General features: G+C 51.6%; 1 long non-coding RNA gene across 1 annotated transcript in view; it reads left to right on the top strand.

Annotated features, from left to right (window-relative positions):
* The window catches only part of LOC105239251, a 328945-nt gene that overhangs the window by 272890 nt on the left and 35918 nt on the right, over positions 1-20137 (top strand). Inside the window, exon 13 of the long non-coding RNA XR_002143499.2 lies at positions 7977-8167. This is a non-coding gene — a long non-coding RNA (uncharacterized LOC105239251). The remainder of the gene's footprint in view (positions 1-7976; positions 8168-20137) is intronic.

The raw sequence follows: 20137 nt of genomic DNA, 5'->3' as shown, positions 1-20137 counted from the left end.
GACACGGAACGGAGGTCGGGTCCCCACCACACATGTTTCCGTGTCCTCCCTGAGGGCAGAGGCCAGAGTTTATCTTTTATTCATCTGGACTCTTCTCAGCCCCAGCTTGTGGGGTTCCTGCTCATTGATGTCTGCTGAGTGAGTGAAGGCAGGGAGGGGGGGAGGGTGGGCGGGAGGACAGAGCTGCACCATGGCTTTCCTCCTCCCTGGGGGCCTGGCGCGGCTCTGGGGTAGCGTGGGGATACTTCAGATGGCCGGGAGCGTGAACCAAGGGGACGTCCCGGCACAGGGTCGGGGGGGTTAGACGCAGAAGCTTGGCTAAACACCGTATTTCATGTCATTCAACGGAGTCGTTACTTGAACAGGAATTAAGTTGTAATGTCGGCACATAAACCCCAATTAAGAACAGTAGAGAAAAAAATAAACCTCGAAACCATAATGACATCATCCCCAGGTGATGCCGCTCCGCACTGGGGTGGCCGTTGAGTGGCCTACGTGGAGGGGTCCGGATGCACGCCGCGAGCAGGCCTCCTGTGGCCTTCTCCAGTGCATGATGCTCTCTCTGGTGGGTGCCCAGGGGCTGGGCTCTGAGCTCATTCTGTAAGGTCCTCTGAGTGACACAGTGGCCAAGATGGCCCTCACTTTCCCAAATCATTCTTTTTCCCTGTCTCTCTCTGTCTCTGTTTTCTCTGTCTCTCCTGTTGAACACCTAGAATGTCCAGGCGTGTGCACGACGTGCATAAAATAATGTCATGTTTGGAAAATTACCCCTGCTGTCAATGGAAAGCTATTTCTCAGCTCTGCCAGATGTGGCCACCGTGAAATGCAGGGCTGGGGTGGGCACATCAGCTTGTATTTTAAGAGGATCCAAAATAGGAAATGGTTGGTAAAATCTCTCATTTTTGGAAATTTTGGCTCAAATTAGAAATGGAAATAAAACCCGACAAGTGCATGTGGCAGAAGCTGATGGGAGGGTTCCAGAGTGTGACTTCTGGGGGATCGGCTCTCCCTGGGGAGGGTTTCAGTAGAAGTTCGTCCTTCCAGGGATGGGCTGTGGCTCCCCCCAGAGCTGGGCCCAGAACTGGCCTCTTCCTGCTCCATCTGCCACCTTCCCCTTTGACACAAAGGGCAGAGGGCATTGGCCGCCAGGTCTCCAGGTGCAAGGCATGGCCTCGGCCATTAGCAGTGGGGAGCAAGAAGCCATGGGAGCTGGGGGGCAGGTGGTCCATGAACGGTGCTGTGGGGCGTAGTCCTCTTTCAGCCGGCCAGAGGGGAATCACCCTGGTTTGGGACTTGAGCGGTCCCAGTGTGAGCACGTGGCTCCTCTTGCATTTGCTGTGTCCTTATGTCCCATAATGGGTGTCCTCTGACAGCAGGGACATCCCTTCTAGCCAGAAGAGAAACAAAAACAACAGTGCCTCAGCTGAGCAGGGCCTCCACCCCACCCGCACTGGTGCAACCCTTTGTCTGAGCAACCAGTTTAGGGCTCTAAATCCCAGTGCCCAAGGACTGGCACGTTCTTGGCTGCACATCCGTACTAACCCCAATCTGGGAAGACCCCACAAGGCACAGCACTGTGGAACGGATAAACACAGTATGGGTGCAGAACGGAGCCTAAAACAGCAACGAGAATGAGAGATCCACAACCAAATAGCGTAGTGAGCAAAATCAGCCAGACACGAGGAGTCCAGGCTGTCCGAGTTCACGGGTGAAGAGTCCAGAGACAGGCAAACCCAGTCCAGTTGAGGCCTTCTCTCGTCCAGGCACTGGGGTACAGGCAGGGGCAAAACCCAACAGATGTGTGCCCCAGGCAAGCTTGGGTGCTGGAGGGAGGTCAGACAATACAGAAAGTAAAGTATGGACACACAGGGAGAAAAACAGAACAGGGGGTGGGCATGGGGAGTGCGGGTGTGCCCTGTGCATTGTGAATAGGTCACCAAGAGGAGGGTGTTCAAGACTTTTTTGCCAGGGGGTCGCGATGTCCCTTCATCTTCTGCTGACCAGGGCTCAGCGGCCACCTCCCCAGGAGCCTCTGCAGCCAGGGGACCCCACCTCTGCAGCCAGGGGAACCCCACCTCTGCAGCTGGAGGAACTTCCCACCTCTGCAGCCAGGGGACCCCGCCTCTGCTTTGCATGTGCCTTCTCCCCTGTTTTGAAAACCGTTTTTATCTTGTCATCAAAGAGACACAATTGGCACTTCTGTGTCAACGCAGATACAAGCCCTACCCTTAGATCCCAGTTCAACGTTGGAGTCACAAACTAGGCTAAATTTTAAAAAGCAGAGTGTGTCTGGACTGATAGCTGGCCCCACCTGCAATGGAAAAGCCATAGATAAGCACCGAGAGGCGATTACATCCCTACCGTCCACGGGCACGGCCCAGGTGAGAACGAGGGGAGGTGCACACAGCGCAGCAGTCGCAGGGCCGGGCTTGACCCGAAAGTGTGGCCCCTGCTGCAGACAGTGCCCTCCCCAGGCCCCATGGACATCCACGCCCAGGGCAGACCACCATGCCACTCCCCCAAGACTCCCCAGTTCTCGGGGAACGCCCGCACCCACTTTCGTCTGCTTGTCTGAGAACCACCCCTCATGGGGGAAGCTGCATCTTCTGATTTTTGGTTTTCTCTCTCGTTTTTTTGTCCTGTTATCCAAGGGTGGCAAGTCTCCCTAGGGCGCTCTGCAGGATGAGTTTTGAAAATGGCTCCAGTCAGGGCACAAAGAGGTGACAGTAGTACTGATACCAAATGGCTACCTGGGGATCAGAGAATTTTTGTCCTCATTTCATGGAGGGAGAGTGATGACTGCAGAGCCAGGAAGCTGATGCTTCTCCTGCATGGCGGCTCCCATCTCCTGCTGGTTGAGCGGTCTTCCTGACTGTGCCATAACTACCTTGCGTGCGTGCGACACTGTGGTTACAATTTTGTTTTAAGGTTCTATTTATTTATTTGGGAGAGAGAGAGAGCACAAGCTGAGGGAGGCTCAGAGAGAGAGGGAGGGGCAAACTCCCTGCTGAGCAGGGAGCTCAATGTAGGACTCAATCCCAGGACCCTGAGATCAGGACCTGAGCTGAAGGACGCTTAAGGGACTGAGCCACCCAGGCGCGCCCCCTGTGGTTATGATTTTGATTGATGTTTTTTCTTGAATCAACTTTGATCTGACACTTTCCTTTTTATCTTTTAACTTACCCCAGACAATACAATGATTCCTGTTGGTTATGTAAATCTTTTTATTAAAACACATTATTGCAAGTGTAGACCAATTAGCATGTTCCACATGTGTCATCTGCACACAGTGGGAAGCGCTTCGAGTACCGCGGTGAGGCACACACCATCTGGGAGCTGTCTCCCTGCACGGACACTGGGGAGGATGACTCTTGGGCTTTGAGGCACAGTGATCCTATCCCATCTCCTCCAGGGAATATCCCTGGCTATATTGCCCCACTTTTATTTGAAATATGCATTGCCTGAAGTGTGTTGGACATTTTGTCAACATACAACACACATGCGGAAAAGAACACAGGCCGCCCCCGCCCCCAAGTGCGTCTGTGTGAGTTCCACGAGGACAGGGGTCTGTTTTGCTCACTGCTATCTCCTCAGCACCTACAACGGCGCTGGGCACATAGTAGGTCCTCAGTAAATAATATTGAAGACATGTACCGATGGGTAGAAGGAGGAGATTAGGTTTCTTCCTCTGGCTTTGCTCTTTTCCATCTTCAAGACATGATGGGGCTAATGTGATTCTTTAATATGCAACGTGATTTTTGTCACTTGGCTCCTAAGACCGTCTTGGTGACCCTCCCCGGTTTGCCCTAGGCTGTAGAGTCGTGCCCCTGACCCAGTTCCAATGTCGAAGTCCTGACCCCCCCCCAGTGTGATGGTGTTTGAAGAGAGGCCCTTGGGAGGTAATTAGATGGGGTCATGAGGGTGGGGCCTCTTGATAGGACCATGCCCCTATAAGAGGAGGAAGAGAGACCAAGTGAGGATGTGGGGGAGAAGGCAGTTGTCTACAAACCAGAAAGAGGGACCTCACCAGGAACCCAATTGGCTGGCACCTTGATCTTGTACTTCAGCCACCAGAACTGTAAGAAATACGAGTGTGTTTAAGCCGGACCATTCTGCATGTTCTTTGATACGCACAGTTCCCTCCCTCCAGCTTTTGCCCACGCTGTTCCCTCTGCCTGGAACTCTCTCCCTCCACTGTCATCTCAACAGCTCCATAACGGCTCCATGTCCAAGAGATGCCTTTGTGGACCACCATCTCCTCCCACCACCCTTTCCCTGTGCCCCAAAGTACATGTGATTGATTGCCTCGTTGTGTCAGCCAGGACAGGCGAGTGACAAATTAACCCTGAAACCTCCATAACTTCACACAATCCAGGTCTATTTCTCACTTGGGTTACATGTTCAAAGAAGTTCAGTGAGGTCTCCTTTCCCCATCATCAGTTAGGGACCCAGGCTGATGGAGGCTTCCCTTCTGGACACAGGGAAGGGTAGAAAGTGTCAAGAGCTCACTCTGCCCTTGACTGCCCATGCCACATGTCATTGTCCACAGTCCATTGGACAGACTAATCACTGGCCCCCAACCTAACTGGGAGGGAGGTGGGAAAACGTATGAATCCCTCATGTGTGCTCAGGAAAAGGAAAATAAAACAGAATAGTCTCTGCCATACCTCATCACAGGACATGTGACATGACTCGTAATTGCCTATTTAGTGTGTGCTCATTCCCCTCCCCGACTGAAATACCTCTGTTCCCCAGATTTATGTTTTTCCCCCAATTCTACCCTTGGCACCTAGCATAGTGCCTTCCTGAGTGGCTGTGAGGATTTGAGAAGAATCCCCATGGCCCGCCCAGCCTGGTGCTCTGAGCAGGCATCCTGCATTCCCAGGTGCAGCCCCAGTTTCTCCGATGCCCTACAGTTGAGTGCTGACCACAGTGAGACTTATTCATCCCTCTCCTCTCGCTGCTTGCTGGCCATCAGAAGATGCTGAGCACCTATGGAAAATCCTCAGTGGTCTCCATCTGTCTTGTCTGTTTTCCACTGTGATTGTGCTGGCTTTTTTTTTTTTTTTTGGTCCANGTTGTTTTTTTTTTTTTTTTTTTTGTCCAATAAACAAGGAAAAAGCAATGAAGTAAACGGTGTGAGGTTCAAAGGGTTTTCAACAAATGAACAATACCTAACTGTCCTGTTTGGGGTGTGAACCTGTAGTTTACACTGATAGCTGACTATGCATTTGGATGACATTTGGATGACAGCCAGTTTTCCAGGGTGAATAAGCACCTCTAAAGGTACAAATATTTTTCACACTCTGTCAGTGAATTGGAGGCTCAGATATTTAAAAATAAATACATAGAAAGGGAAGAAAGAAAGAAAATAGAAGGCAAGGCAACCCTGCTGACCTTCATTTCCAGATGAGCTAAAAACAAGTTTTTCTAGTTCTCTTTACTGCTTCCAAAGAACGAAACATTTATTTTAACTCCTCTGTGCTGCTACTCCCAGAATGAGCTTTTCTAAAATGTCTCTCTTGAGGTTAGATGAGGGACTTCACTCTTTAGGGCTCAGCTTCCTTATCTGTAAATTGGAGGTAATTATATTTCCTCATTCAGGGGCAATTATGAGAAACAAACGGGTTAATATGTGTGAAGGGCTTAGGCTAGGGGCTGGCACCTGTGGTTCCATCTAAGTGTTCATTGTCACTACCATAACCACCATCATTCTCATCCTCATCATCACTGTCATCATCATGATCACCATCATCACCACCATCATTACCACCATCATCACCATCATCATCACCACCATAATCATGATCGTGATCACCATGAACAGTATTATCATTACCACACCATCATCACCATCATCACCATCATCACCACCATCACCATCACCACCATTACCATCATCATCACCATCATCATCACCATCATCACCATCATCACCATCACCATCATCACCACTATCACCATCATCATCACCATCATCACCATTATCATCATCACCATCATCACCATCACCATCATCACCACTATCACCATCATCACCACCACCATCATCACCATCATCACCACCATCACCATCATCATCATCACCATCATCATCATCATCATCACCATCACCATCATCATCACCATCATCATCATCATCATCATCACCATCATCATCACCATCATCATCATCATCATCATCATCATCATCACCATCACCATCATCATCATCATCATCATCATCATCATCACCATCATCATCATCATCATCACCATCATCACCATCATCACCATCATCATCACCACCATCACCACCATCACCATCATCACCATCACCATCATCACCACCATCACCATCATCACCATCATCATCACCACCATTACCACCATCACCATCATCACCATCATCATCATCACCATCACCATCACCATCATCACCACCATCACCATCATCACCATCATCACCACCATCACCATCACCATCACCATCACCACCATCACCATCATCACCATCACCATCATCACCACCATCACCATCACCATCATCACCATCATCATCACCATCATCACCACCATCACCATCACCATCATCACCATCACCACTATCATCATCACCATCATCACCATCACCACCATCATCATCATCACCATCAGCAGCAGCAGCATCACTATCAATAGGTACCATCTTCATCTGATGGGGACAATGGAAGGAGGTATCAGGGAGCCACCCTCTGGTTGGTGTTAGATAGTAGCCATTCAGTGGGAGATAAGCTTGACTGCTGAGCATAGACCTAACATTTCAGTATATTGCTTTGTACCTGGCTTTCACCCCAGTGAGGCACAGGCATGGGAGTCCACACACCCCATACACTCATGTACTTTATTTCTTTCTGAAAATTCCCTACACTGATTCTATTCTGCTGTAGGGATCATGACATAAATGTGGTGCTTAGCTGGACAGTTATTCAGAATTCAAGCAGAAGCAGAATTGATCCCCCATTCCCAGGGCTGCCGAGCATACCCCAGAATGTCAACAGTGGTCACCCCTGGGAACAGCATTACAAATAAGGTGCCCCCATGTCTTTATTGGCCTCAATCAGCCTTGGTTTATGCCTGGCACCTCCTGGAGTCATTATTCACAGTGCCCCCTTTCATTGCAAACATGTCCAATTTAATAAATTATATGAGCATTATAATTTTGAATGATTTGTATGTTCTCTTGCTCATGTTTATTTTCTAAGCTTTCAACAGAAAACATTTGTAATAGAGTAAAACAACACAGGTGACAGAGCACCAGTCCAGATACTACCTTCTCCAGGGAAAGTTCCCTGCTCCCCAACATGGATCACTCAAGGCAGGAGGCTTGAGTCCCCAGCTTTTTTCCTTGCCCGATACACGGCGGGTAGGCATTAAATACAGGCCNTGTGCAGGGGAGGCTGGGTGGCACAGCGGTTAAGCGTCTGCCTTCGGCTCAGGGCGTGATCCCGGCGTTATGGGATCGAGCCCCACATCAGGCTCCTCTGCTATGAGCCTGCTTCTTCCTCTCCCACTCCCCCTGCTTGTGTTCCCTCTCTCGCTGACTGTCTCTATCTCTGTCAAATAAATAAATAAAATCTTTTAAAAAAAATAAATACAGGCCATCCAACAGAATGTCGGAATGGCTGTTCTACTAGCAATGGTGCGAAATTAAAGCAGTCCTAATGTGGACATAACACACAGCCTTCTCCCAGGATGCTGTCCCATTTGCCGGGAGGTGTGGGGCAAGGCTTGCTCACGCCACCCAGGATCTTTGGTGTGCTCTGTCTGCTTGGTGCTTCCACCAGTGAAAGCTCTCCGTGTGGGAGCAGAAAGAAATGAGCCCAGGAGCCACGCCCAGCTATGTCTGCACCTTTATACGCGGTGGGGTTTTAATAAACTCCTGCCTGCTGTTACAGGGATTTTTTTCCACGTGACTTTGAACTACCTTGCAACAATAAAGTGCTCTCTTTTGACAGGTTGGCCGGTGGCAAGATTGGCTTTATTTCCATTCTCCTACCGAAAGTGACAGCGCAGCTGAGTGCCACCTCTGGGGGCCAGGGGAGCCCTGAGGTCGGATGAGACATGGCTTCACGCAGCGGCAGTGACCCTTCGGAAAAGGAAGCAACCGGACATTTCCTCAGCACATTGTCTTTCTGCAAAATTACAAGTAAGGAATATTTGTGCTGGATTGATTTTCCTTCCTTGCATGCCAGCAAAAACTTGCTAAATTTAAGAGAAATGGAGAAAAAGCCTGCATTATTACATTTTAATGGGCAATTGTGTTCAAACAAACCAAAGTGCCTGATGACTTCCCCAGTCCCACATCTGCCCAGGGGCCATAACCACCCACACACCTGGAGGCCTGAGGCGTTCTGGGCCGCAGATTCTAGACAATCCTCTCTCACGCAGTGGTTTTCTACCTGGCTGCACCTGGATCGACTTCCATACTTGCCACTGCGTCTCCAGGGACTGCTCCTCCCATGGCGTCCCTCAGGTTTGGCTTCTCGTGACTTTCTGGGGCACCTCCCCCAACTATCCCCCACAGTGCTCCGTTTCTTCCCATGCCTGCCATGACCTTTAATGGTGTCTCCTGCTGGTTGATGTGTTGATTTGCTGATTTTCTGTTCTCCTCTTACAAGGAGAACTCCAAGATGCGTAGTATTCATCCCTGTAACGTCGTTTCTGAATGAATGAATGAATGAATGAATGAATGAATGAATGAAAGATTACAGCTTGAAATGCCGTGTTCTTAAAGGTGCAGTGCTCATGGCATTGCAGAGCCAGGCTAGGTGGTCTCTGAGTTGCCTTCCGGCTTGTGATTCCAACACCACCCAAGTCTGAGTCTCACTTAAAGCCACTTTTCTCTCCCCAGCAGAATGCACACCACCTCCAATTCAGTCCCCAGGGCTCCCCACACCCTCCCCTGTCACACCCTCAGTGCACAAACACGCGGTACACCCCGGCTGAATGCTAGCACAGCGCTTAGACAGGGATCCCGTGGACCGGGCATCTCGGGGGGCAGGCTGCCCCAGGAGCAGGGTGCAGACACAAGGGGCAGGGGGCACACGGACTCTGTGGGCTAGGGATCTTCCCTCCCGTCACCTGGTCTCCTGCTCGAGACTGAGTTGGGGGTCTTCCAGCTGGAGCTGCGCATCACTGCCATTGCTGAATGTGGAAGTGTGCGTCCTGAATGATCCACGGCTCCATCCAGCACAGGGGCAAGGGACACCGCTGGGTCACAGCTGCCTTCCTGGGGACACTGGAGAGCAGGTTGAAAGTAGGTGTTCAGGAGGTGAGGGCCCACCTGGAAACGAGGGAGGAAGCAGCATATCGTGTATTTCTTCTTGTACTCGTGGGTTGTTTAGCAAGGGCGCGGACAGGGAGCGTCTGCATAGAGACAGGGGTGCTCTGAATCGCTGCCTGATACCCTGCTAGAGAGACCCTGCTTCTGACTTCCCGACCCGATACATCACACACACTCACGCACCCACACAGTCACATGTGCCCACACATCCACACATCTCGTGCACACACACACACACTTGCACACACATACACACTTCTACAAGGGCACACACAGTCCATACACAAGCCCACACACACACATTCACACCTCGCACAGACACCTACACTCATGTGCCATTCACATACTTGCACCCACCTGCATTTGCACACTCACAAACACAATTTACACTCCTACACAAACTCTCATGCACACACACACACTCCAGGAGATATTATCACACCAGGTCACCCCCATCTTTTTTCAATCTCTAAAAAGCTGCATTACCAAAATAAGCAAAACATGTGAGGTATGGCATCCACCTTGTTGAACGGCTGGGTTTTATTGGCCAACCGGTAAATCAAAACACATGGAAAAGTGCTACATTTAGGAACACACTGCGACTGTGTTACTCCTCGTTTTACTGGTTCATCTCTAATCGGAACCAGCTGGCAATAAAGAATAGAGTTCATGGGAATCCAGCCTTTGTTGAAAGCTGGGCCGGGGTGGATGCTGGAAGCTCACGAGCACAATGCAAACAGCTGTAATTGACTTGCAAGGTCAGGCTCTGAGTAGAACTCGGGGACAGAGGTGACGCTACAGCTGGTGCATAAAATGCCGGGCTCCTGGTTACCTGTAACTGTATAAAGAGGAACCAAAGAGAAAGGCGCCCATTTATGAGGCTGCCCCCGTGCTTGCCCCTGCTGACGTGTCTCAGGCAGCTTTCGAATTGCACAATTACTCTGGGCTACTTGTTGACATTAATCACAGTAATCCTAATCATGACACCCATGATGATAATTACGGTGATGATGGTGACGGTGGTGATGATATGGTGTTGGTGGTGATGATGGTGACGGTGGTGATCAAGGTGGTGATGTTGGTGATGATGGTGATGATGGTGGTGAAGGTGGTGATGGTGACGGTGGTGACGATGGTGATGTTGGTGATGATGGTGTTGGTGATGTTGGTGATGTTGGTGATGTTGGTGATGATGGTGATGATGATGATGGTGATGGTGGTGGTGGTGATGGTGATGATGGTGACGGTGGTGATGATGATGGTGATGGTGGTGATGGTGACGGTGGTGTTGGTGATGATGGTGACGGTGATGATGATGAAGTTAGCAACTTCAAACAAGCTACGTGAAGCACTTGGAGCATTTGCACATCACAGTGCTACAGTGTTAATGCTGTGAGAGTGTAACCTTGACAACATCAATTCAGTAACTTTCCTTTCTTCCTTGTGATTTATCTATTTTAAACACTTTTTCCCCCAAACAAGGAAACTGGCACCTGAATTCTAGAAATGGAACACACACACTTGCCACCCCAGGTCCCCTTCCTGTCTCTAATCAGCTTAATGGATCCACCCTTTGGAAAACTGTGAAACATTAGGAGGGTCTGAGGATATTTTTAGCACCATTCTGCACCATCCTACCACTTCCTCTTCCTGCAGGGTTGTGTGATATGTACCTTGTTGAACAAACATACTTTAATTTTATATGTAGATTTAAAAAATAATTCTGCTAGTAATTTGAGATCTGCAGAGGGTTCAGTGTCATAGTTGGGACTGCCAGTCTAGACCTGGGACGAGGGCACCCTCTACTCATTTGCTGCACTTTCTCCTGAGTCTGGGCAGGCCTTACTAACCATCTTACACAGAATCTACAGCTAGAGTCACGTCTCTTCTTGACACGGGGTATCTGGGATTCAGTACCAATTGCTGGAAGTCTGTGAGATGAATGGATCTGTCATTCCTGGAGGCATTGTAATAAAAACAACACCAGGTCTTTCCACTTGCAGCTCAATCCCTTGGCTTCCCCTGACCCCGTAGTGAGAGTATGGAGTTGGTTAGGAGCCATTGCATTTCCACATCATGAACGTAGAAAGGTTTAACCATTTTGGTGGTTAGCACTCTGTACTCTGCTCATTAAACCCATTCAGGAAAACTGCTGTTTGAAATCATACAATGGATTCACTTATCTTTGGCTGTTGAAACGGCCATGTGTCTGCTCTGCTCACAGTCCCTTGCTGAGAAACACAGGCCCTGGGGAGCACTGCCCCTCCCTGGCACTGTGCTACTCGCCACTTTGCTGCTGGCATGTGAGCTCCATGGGGGCAGGTATTCTTCATTGTCTCGTTCTTGCCATGCCTCACCGTCTTAAACGATACCTGGTGCAAAGATGTTCAATAGAGTTACTGATTGAACGATTGAATGAGGGGCGCCTCCAGATTTCTGAGTCCCTGGATAGAAGGGTGACATTCTCTTAGGGAATAGGTCCACCTGGGGTGCCCCCTTGGCTGTCTCCTTGCATATGGAGAGAGCAGCGTGGAGAGGAAGCCCCAACTTTTATTTCCAATAAGAAACACATGATTTTTAAAATTTATTTTTGTGACCATGAGGAGCCCCTTTTGTGATAAGTCACCTGCTAGTGGAGGTGCAGCTGTGGAGATCAGGGCCCCCAGTGACCACAGTATGCGTTTCCCACCATGTTTGGAGCCTGTGCGTGAGAAGAGGAGGTTGAGGGCTTTACAAGGAAATGCAGCAGAGCACGTGTCTGGAGTCTGACTTGCTTTCCGCGCATATTCCTCCCTGCTTTGCTAAGGCAATGACAAGATTGGAGCTCTTGTCTCATGAGTCAGTCCTCTCAGCCTTTCCTGGCTCCGCACGGTGTCTGGACCTGGCTCCGTCGCAAACTGAAGAAGGACGTACAGAGCGGTGTGTGTCTCTGGGGCAACATGACAGGGATGTAAGTGTCTGTGGCTTCCAGACAGAAGGACAAACACACACTTGGGTGGGGGCACATCTCTGGCTAGTGGACAAGCACTGGCGACCTCTTTACAGTGCCCTTGGGAAGACTTTCCAAGGCCTGAGAATGACAGTGGGTTTCCTTGGCATGTCTGATGGATTCCAAATCTGTGAATTTGGCTCATTGAGTGTTCTCTGAAGTGACAAGGGCTGTCTTCTCTCAATGAACAGGATGTGCCAGAGAATTTCCTTCTCATTAGACATGATCTTCAGTGCCTTGGAGAGGGGGGTGTAGAGGGACAACAGGCCCCTACTGAATGAACTGTAATGAGTGGAGACCGTCCTTTCCACAGCCCCAGCCCTATACTAAGCTGGGAAAGGTGCTGCAAAGGATTTTGGATCCCAGCTCTGGAATGAAGAGGACTGGGAGATTTTTCTTGCCTTCAGAAAAGATGCAGGCCCCCTCTTTATCCCCGGCCTTCCTTCCAGGTACCCTCTTTAATATCGTGGTCCCCAAAGGGAATGTGAGACCATGACCTAGCTCATGAAGGCCCTCAGTGGGGAAGGCTGGGCCATCATGATGTTAGACAATGCAACCCGCAAGCTGGCGGATCTTTTGAATGTCAGAAGGAGGGTCAATACAGACTACCTCCCCGTCCTTCTTCCAAAAAGAACACAGATTTTATGCAAAGGAGCCAGGTGTACAGCTAACAGACTGTCATTTCCAGCCTCCCTCGGTACCGGGGGATCTGGTGGCGCCATCACCATCCCCTTTGTTAACGCTGTCTTGGTGAGGACTGAGAGAGCGTAGGTGGTGCTGACGTAGCCCTCCTGCCGCCCCTTGCTGCTGAAACTGTCATGGAAACATCTGAGACCAGCAGTGTCAGCCATGGAGCCTGGGTTCAAATCCCAGCATGCCCAAGCAACTGGGACAAGTTACGCTCTGTGTGCTTCATCGTCTTCCCTGAGTGCAAAGTGGGGGCAGGAACGGTCCCTTGAGTAGGGGCAACAGGAGGGTCAGATGGTCGGGGCGGGGGGCAGGGCTCCCGATGGTTTCATTGGCACCATGATCGTTGCTGGGAGTAAGAGCCACTTGGTCTGCACCTAGCAGGGCTTCCGGTGTTTCTGGTGGTCGTACCATTCCTTTCCTAGAGTATGTGCGCTCCCTAAACCCAGGAAGATGCTAAAGAGAAACCCACAGCCTGACACCGATCGGTGTGGGTCCAGGAAGGAAATGGGCCTGAAGTAAACGAATGAAGTCTGGTGTTTGGATCCGCCAGGGGGGAGCCGTGAGAGACGCCGGCTCCTGGAAGTTGCCGAGCACCCCACCCCCTGTACACGGGTCACGTGTCTTTCCCCGCGCACCCATGCACACACCTGCCACCTGGCCTTTGCCATGGCCATTCTTTCTCCCGAAATGCCCTTTGCCCTTTTTGCCAAATCACCCCTCAGGGTTAAAGCACTGCACGGCATGTGCCTGGACAGTGTTTCATTTATTTCTTGAAACTCCTCTACGAAGCTGTCGAAATAGGCCCCATTACCTCCACTCTGCAGAGGAGAAAATGGAGGCATAGCGAAGGGAATTCATTTGCCCCAAGCCACCCAACCAGAATGCAGTGGACGCCCCCTCCCTTCTCCCCACCGGCTCCTTGAGGTAGCATGGGGTTCCTTGGAACCCAGGTTGAAGACCACTGCCCTGACCACTCTTCTGGGCCTTTCCAGTCTGCAGGGTGGTTATGAATAGGACTTCGGTCATCTTCTGTAGTTCTGAGGTGGTAAGAGGTGGATAAAATTCAGGATGCACTGTACCCAGCAGGGATGACCAGGTGTCCTGACACTGAAATTTTTTCATTCCTCAGTCTGGACACGGCTGGTCTTCCCCCCAGGAACATTCTTGCCCACCCACAAAGGCTGGAGCCGAAAATTCTCTGACCAACAAGCCACGGAGGGCGCTGTGCTGAGCAGAGCGGGTACCCTTCAGGCAGCCAGTTGGAGCCCGATGCGAACTTTCCGCTGGCGCATCCGAAGGGGCAGCTTGGCTCGGTCTCCATGGCGACAGCATCAACAGGAAAAGGAGCAGGGGCCTCTGCCGTCCTCAGCGGGACAGTTCCCTATTTCCCTTCAGGTCTGGCACGGCTTCACCGTGGAATGAAAACGGAACGCGGGATATATTTACACTTGCCGAGTGAACAGCTGAAAAGCTCGTGTGTTTGCTTAATTGTGCACGAAAGTGAACTCTCAGCTCTGCCACGGGCCCCGCCCCCGCTCAAGCAGGGTGTTTTCCGATTATTAAATGTGAGTTTGATAGAGGTTTTGACGGCTCTCTGGTCCCAGTTGTGGAGCAACAAGTTAATTCAGAGTCCCCTGTGATGCCTTCATGGGTGTCTGTCGTCAGTCAGCGGTGATGGCCCATCGCCCCTGGAGGGAGAGGTCCCTTCCCGATGCAGGAGACACAGGAGAGATGTTTGCATGGAGACAGTGGGGGTGGTACTCCTGGGCTCCCCTACTCCTAGGTGCCGGTGGAGGCTGGGCATTGGCCAAACCAAAGAGACTTCGAAGATGGGTCCTGGGCAGGCTTCCAGGGCACCTGAGGACTGGAGCACAGACGAGGGCTGAAGATGCATGCACGGCAAGCAGCCAGACCCCACTTCCTGAGTGTCCCCTAACTCAGCAAAGTCTGCGCTCTGAGAGGCACGCGGGTGCGGTGGATGGAGCTGTGTTACATTAGGGCCCAGGTTACCTCCCCCCCCGGAAGCCATTTGTAAGATGCAGCTCTGTCTCCCAACTGTCCGTAAAGTGTGAGACTCTCCCCCCAGCCCCAAGGCTCTGAGTCATTTGCACTAAAGAGGCTTCAGGAATCGACATGCTCACAGTATCTGGTGTTTCTGATGTGGCAATGAGTGAGTCACACTTTGAAAAACAAGCCATGGAGCTGTGGTTCTCAAAGTCTAGCACTCTCTGGACCCCCTGCAGGTCATGTTAGAGCCAGGTGTCCAGCCCGCAGCATACCTACAACCCCCAGATCAAGAGTCGCACGCTCCACCTACTGAGCCAGCGGGACGCCCCAGCATCTGCATTTCTAACAAACTCTCAGGGGAGGCTTTGCTGTTGCTCCTGGAACCCCACTTTGAGAACTACTCTTTTCCTGTCTTGGAGGAAAAAAATCAGCTGGGTCGTGTCAGTGCCTCAGAGGAGGGGCAACCATGCCTTACTCATGTTTATGTCCTCCAGCAAGGATGTGCAAGCTCTTTCTTGGCCAATTAAAGTCAACCTGAGAACTTGTAGAAAGTTCTACTGATGTTCTGATCTCAGGGTGGGAGGTGGTTTCCAGCATCAGTAAATTTTAAAAACTATCCTCGCCCAGGTGTAGCCAGAACCGAGAACCACCACCCCACCATCCTCGGCACTGAAACCAGTTTCAGTTTTTATGTCCGTGTCTGTCGCCTATTCATTGTACCCTTTTATTTGGGGGTTACCAGTAGTTATCGATAGTTACCAAGTTACCAAGCGCGGGCTGTCTTGCAAGTACTGTGGAAGAGGCAGTGGGGACAGAAGAAGAACTTGTCGGTCCTCAAGCAGCTCCCAACACACTCAGGTTGAAGGAAGGCAGGTGCCCCAGAACCACAGAGCAGAGAGGACCATTTTTGTGGGAGTTGCAGTGGGGCATGAAAACCTTCCAGAAAAAGGCAGAATTTGAACCAAACAGCTCAGCAAAGGCCAGAAGCTCATTCCAGGCTGATGGGACGACCTTCCAGTGCTTACCCCTGAAATGGTATAGAATATTCCAGAAATCTTAGCAGGCTGGTGTTGCTGGAGGGGGAGGCAGGAGTGGCAGAAGATGAGGAAGGAGAGTTCAGAAGTGAATTGCCTTTGGAGATGGGATTATAGTTAATTTCCCCCACCAAGAGCTGGAGGTGTGGCTACTGGGTGGGATGGGTCGACCGTCACACACACACACACACACACACACACACACACACACACACACACCCCAGAGGGGAAAGCCAGCTCTTTGCCTCTGCTTTCCTTTAAAAAGCAGGAACTCTGATCCCTCCCTGTAGGCGTTTGGTGCCAGGGTCCCTGCTAGAGCCCAGGTGTCATTTTCCTTAGAGAAATGAGGAAGGAGAGGCAGATGGAACAGCTTGCTGGGAGTGGCGGTCCCGGTCCTCTTCCCGCCTCGCCTCTCGTTTGGGTTCCCGCTCACAGCTGCGTCTATGAATGACCTTGAGCAGACAATCTGAAGAACTCTCTAGCTCTCTCTTTAGAAGTCATCTTCAGGAAAAACCTGGAGGCCACAGGTTGCCTCGGCTTTCTTCTGGAGGGCCTGGCCTCCCCCTGCCTCTAGCCCACCCCCCCCCCGGCTCCATAACACTCCCTCCCAAACCCCCTCCAGTGAGTCTAGGTGTCACAGAGTGCCCTCTGGTCCCGTCTGCACATTGCATCTGCTGCCTCCACAGAGTCCAGGGCAGGGAGCCCCCAGGTCGCCGATCCCTCAAGAGAAACCGATTTATCCAACAGTGTTTCAGAAATTAGAACCCGGGCCTTGCTGTTGTGTTTGGCCAGTGGGATGGGAAAAGTCAGCCTTGAAAGAAGGAACTTGGATATATTCTTGGGGGGCTGGTGAGAAGGAGCTGCTGAGCGGAACCTTGGACCCCCGGATGCCAGAATGGGGTTTTGGGGTGTTTTCTTAGCGATCCCATCATGTGTGAGGCCAGGTCCCTGTATTTATTCAGTCTTCAGTATTTGGAGCATTTTCCACTGTCCTGTTTGGACCCTCAATGACACAGACGGCGAATGGGTTTCCTCCTGTGTCATAGCAGTAAGGGAACACGGGGACACTCGGGGACCTACAGTGTGTTCAGATGACTGGGGGAGAGTGGTGAGGGCAGAGCCAGATCAGGTGGGGCCGTCGGCCTCCTGGAGGATGGCGGCTACGATCTGAGGGCAGTGGGCAGTCACTGCTGCTGTGTGTCCAGAAGGATCAGGGGTGGCAGGGTGTGATCACACGGTCCCCGGTAGGGGAGGCATGAGACTCAGAAACACACGGCAGATGCTGGGACGTGTCCTGAAATAAGGACTTGACTTTTACAGGCCGACACGTGCCAGGGGCCCAGAGAAATGTGATCCCAAACTTCCAGGGAGCTCATACTCATGGACTCACAGATTTCAAAGGCCAATCTCTTTGGGGGCTCTTCTCGCCCCTCAAGTGAAACGGAACAGTGTATTAGGGCCTGGGTGTAGAGGGGAGAGGACTCCAGGAGCCAGCAAGGGGGAGGGGGCTGGGGGGCTTCGGCAAAGCCAGTAACAAAGAGCCCAGTGACCCAGTGAAGCCTGAAGCAGCCCAGACATGAAAGGAATATGCTGGAAAAATTAACTCAGTGTTTGCTTTGGGAACCAGTCTGACGGCTCTTAATCCAGTGGGTGTGTGTGTACTGCAGCTCACGGGACGTCCCAGATCCCCGGCAGGGCGACAAAGAGCCGTTTGTGAGGTTTTCATCCACACCCTCGCCGCCGGGACCGCGCCCCGCCGCCGAGCAGTGGTCCTGCCACGGGGGCTTCCAGCCTTCTCCAAGCACCCTGCTCTGAGGCTGCCTCCTTGTTGACTCTTCCCCTTCTTCCCACCTTGATGTTCCCACTTTGGAACGATGAAAGGCAAGGAGAAGTCACCAAGCCCAGAGGCTAAAAATGCATGGCGGGTCTGTGTTTCAAGAGCGCGTCTTTGGCTCAAGAAGACGAGCAGGATGCCCTGGTCCTGGGAGGGAGTTCAGGGGCTGGGAGGGCCGGAAGGACTGAGGGGATGGGAGCGAAGGCCCCGACCCCACTGCCCTGTCAAGTCTCTTCAATGGAATCCTAGTGCACGGACACACAGACATTTCTCGTGCGGGAATCAGATTAGATGTGCTTGAAAAGAAGTCATGTTTCAAATTCCTTTCGCCCTGTTTTAACCAGACCAGCCCCAGGGAAAGGGAAGCCATGGCCAGAATTCAGAGACAAACAAAAGAAGTGACTTCTGAGATTTTTGACCTTCCTGAGCACTCAAGTCCTGCTTTTCAAGGGTGAGTTCAATGACTTTCCAGGGTACCCGGTCACGTGTGGCTTTTGCCTTACCACTGAGTTGAGAAGGGCCCCCGCTCTGTGTGTTGACCCACACATGTACTGTGTGCAAAGCCACCACCCACAAGGTCCAGTCTCGGGGCAGCGCGGTCATTAGAGAAGCCGAGTCTGGCAACCAGGGCAAATTTTAAGGTACCCCAGGTGCTAGCTTGCACCTGTCAGCCAACATGGGGGGTGTAAGTGGACCAAAGCAATCGGTTTCAGAGTGTCCATCCCCACCCACATCACAGGCGCTCCCCTGCCTCTCTTCCCCAAACAGAAGCAAGACCACTTCCTTCCGTTGGCAACTGAAACGCTGCTCTGGGAAGTCAGGGTCCTCCCTGGGGACAGGGCCAGCCGAATGCCGAATCCTCTTCATCAGGTGCGTGTCGGTCAGGGTTAGCATGAGCAGTAGTCACTCTAGCTACTGTGTTTGTCACTGTCACCAAAGAAGAGGGTATTTGAAGGACACCTGTCAGGTCTGCCTTTCTGCTAACCCTCAGTGTGGAGCGGACGCTCCCCGCTCAGCCACCACGAGTGCTTTAACCTCAACCTGACTCCTGAGTCCAATGTCCTGTGTGAGCCTTTGGACTCTTCTCTCCAACCAGGTGGGATGCGCCCTTGTCCCCAGGCCCCCAGAGCACAGCTTTCATTCCTTCTCCACCTGTGTGCGCCCAGGTCCAAACTCTATCCTGCTCAGAAATCGGGGTATTGAGAGTACCACAGAGCCGTCATGGCTGCCCAGGTGGGAGGAGAGAAGAGACTCTCAGTTCATGGAAGCCGCTCTCATTTAAGGCTTCCGTTACCAGCCGCTGAATGCAATTCTAACTGAAAAGATCAGTTATGGTTATTACTTTAATGTAAATATGATGTTGGTAACAACTCACCATGGGGCAAACGGGTGCTCTGGAAACAGGTGTCTTCACTCTCCCCGGGACCCTGTCCATAGCCTACCCTGTCCCTCCTGGCCTGCACGGCCCAGAGTGAGAAGCCAAGTGTGGTGGGCACCAGGGTGCGCACAGCCGCATTCAGTCGCTCCCCGGCTCTGCATTCCGCTCTTTCCATGGAATGAGCACCCTGGGACACCACCACAACTGCAGACCCAAATTGGCTCTTGCCCTGGTTTGGAGTGGTTTCTGGTCAAGCTGTTCGAGGTCAGCCTGGTGTTGTAGGGAATTGAGCCTTGGCGGCGACCTGGGTCCTCCTTGGCATCTGATTGGACCTCTTCGGGCATCCTCGACTTCCTTCATGCGTTGAGGGGTTGGAGCAGGTGTGCCCCACCTGAGACACAAGTTCCTCTGGGGTGATGTGGAAATGAACGGGGGCTCTATGGTCGGAGAGCGCAGTTCAAATCCAGACGGTATTGTTCACGTGCTGTTTGAACTCAGGAAGGTCACGTAACTTCTTTCATTTCTGCAACCATGAACTTGTCTCTGTGTCACGGCACGCATACAACAGGAGTAATAAGGGCACCCGTCTCCGACAACGGGGCGTGGTATCAGGTCTCGGGGACTGCGTGACAAATTGCCGCAAAAAGGGCAGCTTACGTAACAGAGCCGTACCCTCTCAAGCTCTGGAGACCACAGACCTGAAACTGAGGCATGGGCAGGGTCAGCTCTTTTTGAAGGTAGTGAGGGAGAATCCGCTCTGTGCCGCTGTCCTGGCTCTGGTGGCCTCTGCTGGTCCCTGGCTTGTAGATGCTGTCCGGCCTGTGGTTCCCCTTGTCTTCCTCTGTGTCCCTGACTCTGTGTCCAAATTCCCCCTTTTTATGAGGACGCCTGTCATTTTGGA

Source organism: Ailuropoda melanoleuca, chromosome 12 (genome assembly GCF_002007445.2).
Source record: "Ailuropoda melanoleuca isolate Jingjing chromosome 12, ASM200744v2, whole genome shotgun sequence".
NCBI classification, from domain to species: Eukaryota; Metazoa; Chordata; class Mammalia; order Carnivora; family Ursidae; genus Ailuropoda; species Ailuropoda melanoleuca.
The sequence above is the reverse complement of the archived record's forward strand: the minus strand, read 5'-3'. Positions and strand labels throughout refer to the sequence as shown.